This window comes from Bubalus bubalis, chromosome 7, assembly GCF_019923935.1.
Source record: "Bubalus bubalis isolate 160015118507 breed Murrah chromosome 7, NDDB_SH_1, whole genome shotgun sequence".
Classification (NCBI taxonomy): domain Eukaryota; kingdom Metazoa; phylum Chordata; class Mammalia; order Artiodactyla; family Bovidae; genus Bubalus; species Bubalus bubalis.
This window is the reverse complement of record NC_059163.1, coordinates 73,851,340-73,861,846: the sequence shown is the minus strand read 5'-3', so window position 1 is coordinate 73,861,846 and position 10,507 is coordinate 73,851,340. Positions and strand designations below refer to the sequence as shown.

At 36.6% G+C, this 10,507-nt stretch overlaps 1 protein-coding gene across 5 annotated transcripts in view; it reads right to left on the bottom strand.

Annotated features, from left to right (window-relative positions):
• PPARGC1A (PPARG coactivator 1 alpha) overlaps positions 1 to 10,507 on the bottom strand; it is a 409,900-nt gene that overhangs the window by 109,911 nt on the left and 289,482 nt on the right. The gene's annotated exons all lie outside the window — the stretch shown is intronic.

The window sequence follows — 10,507 nt, the reverse complement described above, 5'->3', positions numbered from 1 at the left end:
GCTCCCCTCCATATTTCAGACTGCCATTTCTAAAAAATAAACTCAAACTGAATTACCCAAGTAGACAACAGCAAAGACAATTGGTTTTGATCTAATTATTACATGTATAGGTGAGAACTCAGAAGTAAAGAGCTACTAGCATAAATATCTTTTTTCATTTGTTTTTCTAAGTTTACAATAAACTGCATAAGAATACACTTAAGGCTGAAAATGTTCAAGAAAGAAAAAGGGAGAAGAAAACCTACAGCAGAGCTTATAAGGGCTAGACATTGAGATCAGCAGTTCAGACAGCACATTTCAATCAATTAGTCCTCAAAACTATCCAATAAAGATGATCTGTGTACCCATTTTATAACAGAAAAATAAGACAGAGCCAGGATTTAGATAACAGTCAAAAAGAGCATACAGATCTATAAAAATCCTCCTTGGAAGACTGAAGTTTCATACATAAGGTTAACATTTATTCTCAAATCAAAAGCACAGCTAAGTCCCCTGAGGCAAATTTATAACCTAGAGACTGTCTATTTAATGGGAAACCAACATTCCTGGGAATGCTACCTGCCTAGAAAGGAAAGGGATCTGCCCAGAATGGCTAATATTTTTAAAGTTAATCATTACTAACAGGCATTCAATTGCTGGCTTTTAATTCCTGGAGGGGCTCATTGATCCTGAAACTCCACATCAGTGTCTGAGCACGTGCTCTGAGCCCCTGGGACGTGTTCGAAGCTGTGGCCGTGTAGGGCACAGAAGCTGGTAGGAGGGCAGGGTATAATAAAGGGCCCTAGTCTACAGGACTCTAAAATGAATATTTTACACAAAACCACCATGGTAATGTCAGTGTGAACTAAGCATATTCGGGCAACAAATAGAGGAAAATCAGTGGACAACTTTATTGCCTCCTAGCATTCATTTATTTATTTTATTTTTCAGTAAACTTAGAGGTGATAAACAACTTCAGCAACCTCTCTCTCATCTCCAGTGAAATTGTCTGCAGACCAGCTCTAGGCAATTGAGCCTGTATTTTAACATGGATCTCAAAACCTGCTCTTGGAACTTCTCACACTAAAACAAAAAATTACCTACAAATTAGTCCAAATTGCAGTCAGTTGGACTAAATTAAACGTAAGGCAAGAAGTATGCTAATTAGGCCCACAGATAAGAGATAATAAAAGGATGGTTAAAAATCTGATTTTGTCTGATGTATTTGAGCATTTACAGACATTTTCATTTACCTTAATTATTTCAGGTTAATTCATGTATAATACAGTGAGTTATTGATTGTTTAAACAAGAACTGTTCAACAGGGTTATTTGGGTTTTTTTTTTTTAACTTAAACAATATAAAGCACATGCTATTTTATTAAATGTTATTATTTAAAATGTTAAAGTCCTACTGATCCTCAATAACATAACTCACTTAGTAAGAAAAACATTTTATCCCCTAACTGAAGTTCCTGAGGGCGAGAGAAAATTAGGGTACACAATTATTAAATTGAAAAAAAAAATTGTTAGTCAAGCAGTTCCCTTTGGTGCTTATTTCTAGGGCTGGGGTCCTAATGAGCTTAACTTCTTTTGATTGTAGTGAAGTAAATTGTATTTTCAACTATTCTTGAGATGGAAGAATTAAATAAGTGAAGTTTTTTTTTTTCCTTTTTTTTTTTTAATCCCACCAGATCAGACTTGGAAGGGTTTTGGTTATTTTGCTTTTATTTCTGTTGTATATTTTCCAGTGCTTTGGCATTTGAATTTACTCTAGCAGAGTAAATATATATCCTAAAAATGTGAGGATGTAGAAAGGAAATAAATTCTCATCTTAGGAAGTAATTAGCTTAAGGTCTAAGCTAAATTTTGTGATGCCTTGTATAAAATCCTACTTTCTATTGCTATCCCAACTAGATGCAGGATTTTTGAGGAAATATTCTTAACCAAGAAGACCACTTTTAAGACTGACCTCTGCATTTAGCAGCTCAATCAAAAATAGATGTCAAATACCACTGGTTGGATTATAAATGAGTAGAGATTCTTCTAGGGGACAAGCAGGCAGTGTGTGTCAAAAATGTTAAAAATGGGCAACCCCATAGATACAAAAATTCCAATTCTAGAACTTCATCCTAAGGAAACAACAGGGGGATACATGGAAAGATTTTTAGTGTGGAGATAGTCAATGCTACATAATTTACATTATTGAAAACTTGAAAGCAGTGTGAGTGTCCAACAATAATGCCCTGACAAAATAAATTATGGAACACTGCATATATATATATAGATATATATATATATAAACTCATATATATTCATACAGACATGCTCAGTATGTATATATACTCAACGCTATCATTAAAAACTGTAGTAAAATATATTTAATAGCATAATAAGAAAATGTTCAAAATATATTAAGGTTTAAAATTATATTTGAAGAAACTATAGTCACAAAAATTTACATATAAATAACACTCAGAAAAACAGAAGCACAAAGAGGATAAGGAGAAAACATAGCAAGGTGTTAATAGTGGCCAATGACATAAGTTCTTTTAAATTTTTGTATGTGTGAATATATGTGTCTTTCTATAATTTTTAAATTTTCTGAGATAAACATGTACAGCTTTTATATTCAGAAGAATAAAACTATTCATTTTTTTAAAGAAATATAGAGATTCAGACTTATAACTATGCATTCTTAACGTACAGGGAATGTAACAAATAGAAACAGCCTCTGATATCCACTATAAACCTCAATATTCATCATATACCTAAAAGGAAGCCATTTCTGCCTATCTAGTCTAATAGCCACTCCACTCAGGATGCAAGGCTGGGAGAAGTTACTATCTGGCCCCCTGAAAAACACTCTGAATTCTGGGGAAAAGAAAGCTTTCAGCTATTAAGTTTGCCTGAGAGGTGGGCCCAAATCACTGACCCCAGATGCCATGGCCATCTATACTTTGTTTGTCAGCTTGAAATGTCACCAGTTAAGTGAAACAAACATTCCATTGAAAAATGCAATTATCCTTGGTACAGTTAAGAAGATTTCAGTTATTTATACAAAAGCATCTATATTTGTTCATCATATTTTTTCTCCCTTCTTGCATCTAATGGCGTTCAGAAGCACATACCAAGGGGAAAAAAAAGTAAATACTTTTAGAATGGTGTGACCAAAGTATTAAGAAAATTTCTCAAGAAGGGATTTTTACCAGCTGGGAATAAGATGGGGCAGTTATAGAAGGAAGAAGGGAAGAGCTGTTGGAGATGTGGCTTTGATAGGAGACAACTGAAATTGACTGGTGTGAAAAATGCAGTCCAAGTTTCAAACCAGCAACTTGCAAGTGAATTTCTGTAGCACAATCTGTTCCTGAATGCGGAGCCACCTGTGTAAATGCTGTCACGTTGCAGCCCTGTTCTTGGGCAGGAACCTCATTCTGGGTTCTCCAAATGTCACATGAGACCTTGACCTCCCCTTTCCCCTAGAAGGCTGACCATCTCCACAGGAGTGAAAGCGGTACTGTCAGCCTCTTCAAATTAGTGTTCTTGCAGTTTTATGGATCTTCCCTGCAAATTACTCTTCCTACACTTGGGTGATCATTATTGTGACCATTAAGAATTTTCATGAGAAGATGGTTCACAGGGCTGAAACCAAGGCCAAATTCATGAGATTTCAAGTGATGACATGAGGCTCAAGTCTTCTTGATAAGTCGAGTGACTCTGTGGATCTTGATTTAGCCCAGAAAGGAAGGAAAAAGAGGGTAGAAAGGACATGGGTTCTGCAATTCAACTTTGGGCAGTTCACTTAATGATTCTAGCCTCAGTTTCCTCATCTGTCGATAGAGGTGGTCGGATTCAGTTATATCTAAGATCCCTGTCAACTCTCAAATGCATGATGTCTCTGCCCTGACAGAGACAGGAGACTTGGGAAAGCTTCTTTGCACAGGGTGAATGCAAATGTTGCACTGTTCAAAGGAACTAGAAATCAGGGAGAATGTGTAGGAAAAGTAAAAACACACTCTCATAGAAATATGGATCTTTAAACTTCCTAACCATTCCAGAAAAAGAATAGATGAGAACTGGAAATATATAATACTTTCATGAATATTGCCCATAAGAAGACCAGCTTCTACAGATCCGAGGATCTTACAAAGCCCAGGTCATTACCCCAGAGAAATAGCAAGATTTCATCTTGTTTATCATTAACTCTATTAAATGGTACAAGTCACGTTGAAGATCAGGTCCCTGCTTGCATAGTAAGGATGAAAAACACACAGTGGATGTGATAGTGACTATTCACTTATGCCTGCATATAGATGTAATTGAACAACTAACATGTGATTTGGTTTTACAATGGGTAAGAAATAATGTTACCCAGAGAGAGAAGATTTAGAAGGGTGGATGGATCTGAAATTTAGGGTTTTGTAAATAGGAATAAGGTCCATGGAAATAAGAGCTTAAAGTAACATTCCTGCCTCCTATTACCAGAGCACTCGGCCCATTAAATAAAAAGCTCATAGTATTTGGTAAAAGGAGACCTTACCATTTCTTTTTTATTTTTTTAATTTGAGAAAGATCATCTGAGATGTTACTATAGAATGTGGATATAGAAAAGAAGGACAAATGCCTAACATATGCTATCCTGGCATTATTAGCAAATATATTAAATCAGGATGTATCACAGGATAAATAGTTGATATATCACTGGAAGTTAGGCAGTTGTCCTGTTTAGCTCTTTTCTTTGTACATACGACCCTATTTAGCAGAAGGAAGATCTGTGCTTCAGAGCCAAATAATACCATCCACTTAGAGATCGTCCCTTAGTGCTGAATGAATAGCCTCAGACATACTAAATTCCTCTAACAGAACATTTGGAGAAGGAGCCCTGGTAATAGTGGAGGAAAACCAGGGAAATGATAAGCCTCGGTAAGGAAAAAGGTGCTTGATAAACCACCAGCATGTGCAGTGCTGGACACCCCAGCAGTATCCTCTCACAAAACAGATTACACTTCCCATTTTCTTGCACCCAGAAAAAGAGAAACAAGAAAACTAACATAAGATAGCTTGATTTCTGGGCCTGGGAAACAAATCTCCAAAAGGCAATTTACAAGTTTCCCTTTTCAACAGTTCAAAAGCGTTAAAGAGCCCAGGATGTACTTTGCCCCAAGCAGATGATCGGAAAGGATTCTTTTCCTACCTCTTTTCAAAACAAAAATTTCTGACAACTCCCGAGGTATAACTTTCTACCATCCATCTTAGTACATCCATTTCCATGTAGGGTACCTAAAAATAGGCCACACCTAACCTTTTACACAGCCATACAAAGCTATTTAGTGGGAACTCCAACTCGGCAGTCTCTTGCGGGTATTTTCAGACTGTGCCCTCTTTGTTTTCCCTATTATATTACCCTATGTTGAATATTGCGTAAAAACACAGGACAAGAGTGGTTTGCTGGGATATACCTTACATTGCGACCGCTAAGGCTCCATAATTGAGTTTGTTATTTTATTTTGTTTTAGACTGAATCAAATAAAAGTAAGCTTAATACTCTTTTAAAAAGCAATTTAAATAGTAATTAAAGTTCAATAAACTTATTAATTCCACTGGCAATATTATGGTTGTTGAGATTCTTACACTTCAAAAGTATAGCCAAATACATCAGTGAGAATGAAAAAAACGTCTACTATACGTGAAAATGTGCATTATTCCAGCAAATATAATGTGAAGATAAATAAGCCAGACACACTCAGAAAGTATATGTTTGATGATTACTCTAGCCATTATATGAATAAGTACGGAAACAGATATACCTAGTTTATTAAGCCAGAAGTCAAGTTAGAGACTGACTTTGGTTTGGTTAGAAGCTGTGAGCATGGTGTGGGCAAGGGGCTTCAGAAATATTTGTGGTTGCTCAGTCACTCAGTCATGTCAGACTCTTTGTGGCCCCATGGATGGGAGCCTGCCAGGCTCCTCTGTTCATAGAATTTCCCAGGGAAAAATACTGGAGCAGGTTGTCATTTCCTTCTCCAGGATATCTTCTTGACCCAGAGATGGAACCCTTGTCTCCTGTGTCTTTTGCATTGATTCTTTACCACTGAGCTACCTGGGAAGCCCTCCAGAAAGCTAGTTATGGTTTATTTCTTGCTGTCAATTCTGGTTCCATGGATATGGTCAGTTAGTGAAAGTTCATGATATATGCACTTTTCAGTATTCATAGTATATGTCAGTAAAAAGTCTAAAATGCATAGAGAAGAAAGAGAAGAAAATCTTCCCATACTCCAAATTTTAAAGTTTGCTACCTTCCTGTTAAAAAAATTCTGAATGTTTAACTAACCTTAAAGAAGCCAATAAACCACAAAGACAATCAGAAGTGGAGTAGGAATCAAGAGACCCAATGTGGACCTTGGACAAAGCCATTTCAATTGTCTAAATTTATATTCTATCAAAAGATGAGATAGGATTAAGTATCTGAATTCTTTCTTTTTTTTTTTAATTTTCATTGGAGTATAGTTGGTTTACTATATTAGTTTCACATATACAGCAAAGTGAATTAGTTATACATATACATGTAACCACTCTATTTTTAGATTCTTTCCCCATATAGGTCATTACAGAGTATTGAATAGAGTTCTCTGTGCTATACAGTAGGTCCTTATTAGTTATCTATTTTATATATGAGTCCCTGGTGGCTCAGATGGTAAAGAATCTGCCCCCAATGCAAGAGATCATCTAGGATAGTGTGTATATGTCAATCTTAATTTCCCAATTTATCCCTCCCCCTCACTTCCCCCATGGTAACCATAAGTTTGTTTTCTACACTGGTGACCCTATTTCTGTTTTGCAAATAAGTTCAATTGTACCATTTTTTTAAGATTCCACGTATAAGCAATATCACATAATTGTCTCTGGTTGACTCGCTTCTCTGAATGTATTTCTTAAATGAAGTGAAAAAAACTTTCAACTTATAAACTTTAGTACTTTGCCTTTGGTTTAAAGTTCACTATTAAAGGGGGTCATCAACGTGGTGTGAAAACCTGGTCCTCTTCTCTGAGAACATAACTTTTGGGGTGAGTCAGTGCAGATCTGCCATTGGGTATCTATCTGATTCCCTGGTGGCAAGAGTGGTAAAGAACCTGCCTGCCAATGCAGGAGACATAAAAAATGTGGGTTCGATCCCTGGGTCAGGAAGATCCCCTAGAGGAGGGAATGGCAACCCATTGCCTGGAGATTCCCATGGACAGAGGTCACAGAGAGTCAGATGTTATTGAAGCAACTTAGCATACACATACATCTGTCTGTGTGAATCCAAGTGAGTTTAATTATCTGATCTCTCATTTTTAGCTGTGAAAATGGCAATATAAATATTAATACCTACTTTACATGATTGGTGTTAGGGCTCAATGAGATGTATGCACGCCTAACTCTTGGCATATAATAAGTACTCAGTAATGATACCTGTTATTCACATACCAATATGTAAAACTCATTGAAAACCAAGCACCATCAGAGTAAATACAGAGATCTGCTCTTTCCTGGCTTCCTCATCTAAAAACCATTCTAGAAACAAAGCAGAGCAGACTTTCTTTTGAAGTCTTACATTCAGCCGACTTTCTCTGGGTGCACACACAGAATCATCACCTACACTTTTAGGATGTCAAATGTCTGTACGTGAAGAAAGGGAAAACCGACCTCACACCAGTCCTGACCCGGGTCTACTTCTAAAGAGATCAGAAGCAGCAATTGCAGAGAGCAGTTTTTGTTTCCATGATGCTGGCCACAAAAGTGATCTGAGCTTGTGTACGAGACAGCAAAAGAGACACTGATGTATAGAACAGTCTTATGGACTCTGTGGGAGAGGGAGAGGGTGGGAAGATTTGGGAGAATGGCATTGAAACATGTATGATATCATGTATGAAACGAGTTGCCAGTCCAGGTTCGATGCATGATACTGGATGCTTGGGGCTAGCGCACTGGGACGACCCAGAGGGATGGTATGGGGAGGGAGGAGGGAGGAGGGTTCAGGATGGGGAACACATGTATATCTGTGGCCGATTCATTTTGATATTTGACAAAACTAATACAATTATGTAAAGTTTAAAAATAAAATTAAAAAAAAAAAACTGATACAGTGAAAAAAAGTGATCTGAGCTAAAAGTCTTTCAAGAGTTTCTCTGTTAAGAAGCAAGACATCCATATGGGGCCTGAAAACTGACAAGATACTATGAGTTTGCAAATCCGAGAAGACCCGCCAAGTAGCAAATCATGTTTTAAAATGATGCTATCTATGGGGGCAAAAATGGAAAACAAAGCCACAGAAGCAAAACAATTCAATATAAAGTCAATTTTGCCACCAGTGGCCCATCAAATAAATCGTCTCAGCATTCACATTCTTCTGGAATTTGTGATCAATTACACAATTAATTTTGAAATTGATAAAGTGATGTAAAGGATATGTTATATTTTATTTTAGATATTTAAGGTATTTTTTTTCTTTCAAGTAATTTTTCTGTGTCAGGATATGCTGCCAAGTAGGGATATACTTTGAAAACGGTGCTGTCCAATGCAACAGCCACTACCCACTCATGGTCCTGAGCATTTGAAATGTGTCTAGTCAAAACTGAGATGTTCTGTCAATACAAAATATACAGAAGATTTCAAAATTTTAAACGTGAAAAACTGAATAGAAGATATTAACAAGTTATAGTGATGACACGTTGATATAATATTTTGAACATATTGTGAAAAATAAAAGATGTTATTAAATTTAAATTTACCTTTTGTAAATGTGGCTACTAGAAAATTTCAAAGTATATATATGATGGCCATAATCTTCCTACTTGGCAGTGGCGGCCTAAAGTTTTGCACTCACTGTCAAGTAAGTGATATAGATGCATATAAAATGAGTGACTAGAGAGTCAGCGGCTTTCAGAATGTAAAGGGGTGTTAGGGCAGAGCGCAGCAGGACTCACCTCTAGGCGCATCACTTCCATCCCCATTAGTGAACAGTGATCCTTGGAGCTTTACTGTATTCTCTCACAGCCCTGTTTTAAATGCTGTATAATCCACTCTCCTTACATAATCAGGAACATCCCTGAGGCAACCCCATATATCTTTTCAACACCTTCCATACCTTTTCAAAACATATACATAATAATGAGATGGAAACTTATAAAGTGAGGTCTAACCAGGTGCTCCAGATTGGAGGGTAGAGAGAAAATAGAGCTGATAATATTCCAAAACTTGACCAGGCTGCAGAAGGCCAGAGCAGAACAAAGTAGGCGAACTCTGAGGGATGAGTATGCAAGGTCCTCAAGAAGCCTGTTCTCTTCCTGGGGACTAGAGGCATTTTTCAGTGGGTAACATTCACTTGAATTACAAAATGCACTCGCTACTCTCTTCCAAGGGAGAAAAGCCTGTTGTTGCATTTATAATGTAGTTTTAGTTTTGGATGCCAAAAATGATTCAGTAAACACAGTTATGTTATGGTATACTCTTTCTTATTCAGCACTCAAATTAATCTCAAGGCAGTGCTGGCATTAATTCAATTGGATGCCTGTACTTAGGATTTCACATAGGTGCCTTCATCCAATTCTTCTTCGCAACTAATAAAATCTTAATTCATGGTAATATATTTATTTCTAGTTCAGTTCATGTTAAGGAGTGCAGTACTTTACAGAAAACTAATTAATATCAATCATATATTATAACACTTTTAATGGTTCAGAGGAAAATCTTACACTAGGGGAAAGATTAGATGAACCAGGGGGTCTTAGCCCATCCTATTTACTCTGTTCCTAAGATTTGAGGAAAAGTACCAAGCATCATTTAAAATATTAATTTAATTGAGGTGCATCATGGGAAGTCTGGGAATTAAGAACCCTGGTTCTGATCCCTAATAGGACATTGATTTGATGTGGCCCAAGAATGTAATTTACACTCTCAGAAACTCTGTTTTCTACCTACTTTGTGTAACAACCATATAATTTGCAAGTTGGTAAAGATATTCAAATTCAGATGCATGGTACTATTAAAATAATGAACAACTTCACTGATAGCATGCCTTCTGCGATCATTGGTAACAATTCTATTCTTATGAAATGTTTGAGTAATGTTAATAGCATCATATTTTCTGGGATTGGACATATAGTCAGCAGGATGGTACGAGTGTGAGTCCTGGATGACGACGGAAATGGTGCCCCCTGGAGTTGTGCAATGCAGTGGCCTTTATGTTGCCTTAAGGAGCTATGTTTAAAAGGCTTGATTCTACCCTAGATACAAAGAATTGGAGCAGTGGTTATACAACACTTCAGCATCTTAAAAAATAATTATTATAATTCAATAGGTGCCTTGAAGCTGCATGGTCATACTCTCCAGCCTTTTCCTTTCCAAATTAGGCATTAGGCATTCATTCATTCCATAACAATTCCCCCACAGTGACATGCTACACCCAAAAAAATTAAGTTAAATAAATAAGCAAAAATTTAAAAGATTGGCACATCCTATTCTTTTTTAATTTAAATTTTTAAAATTTA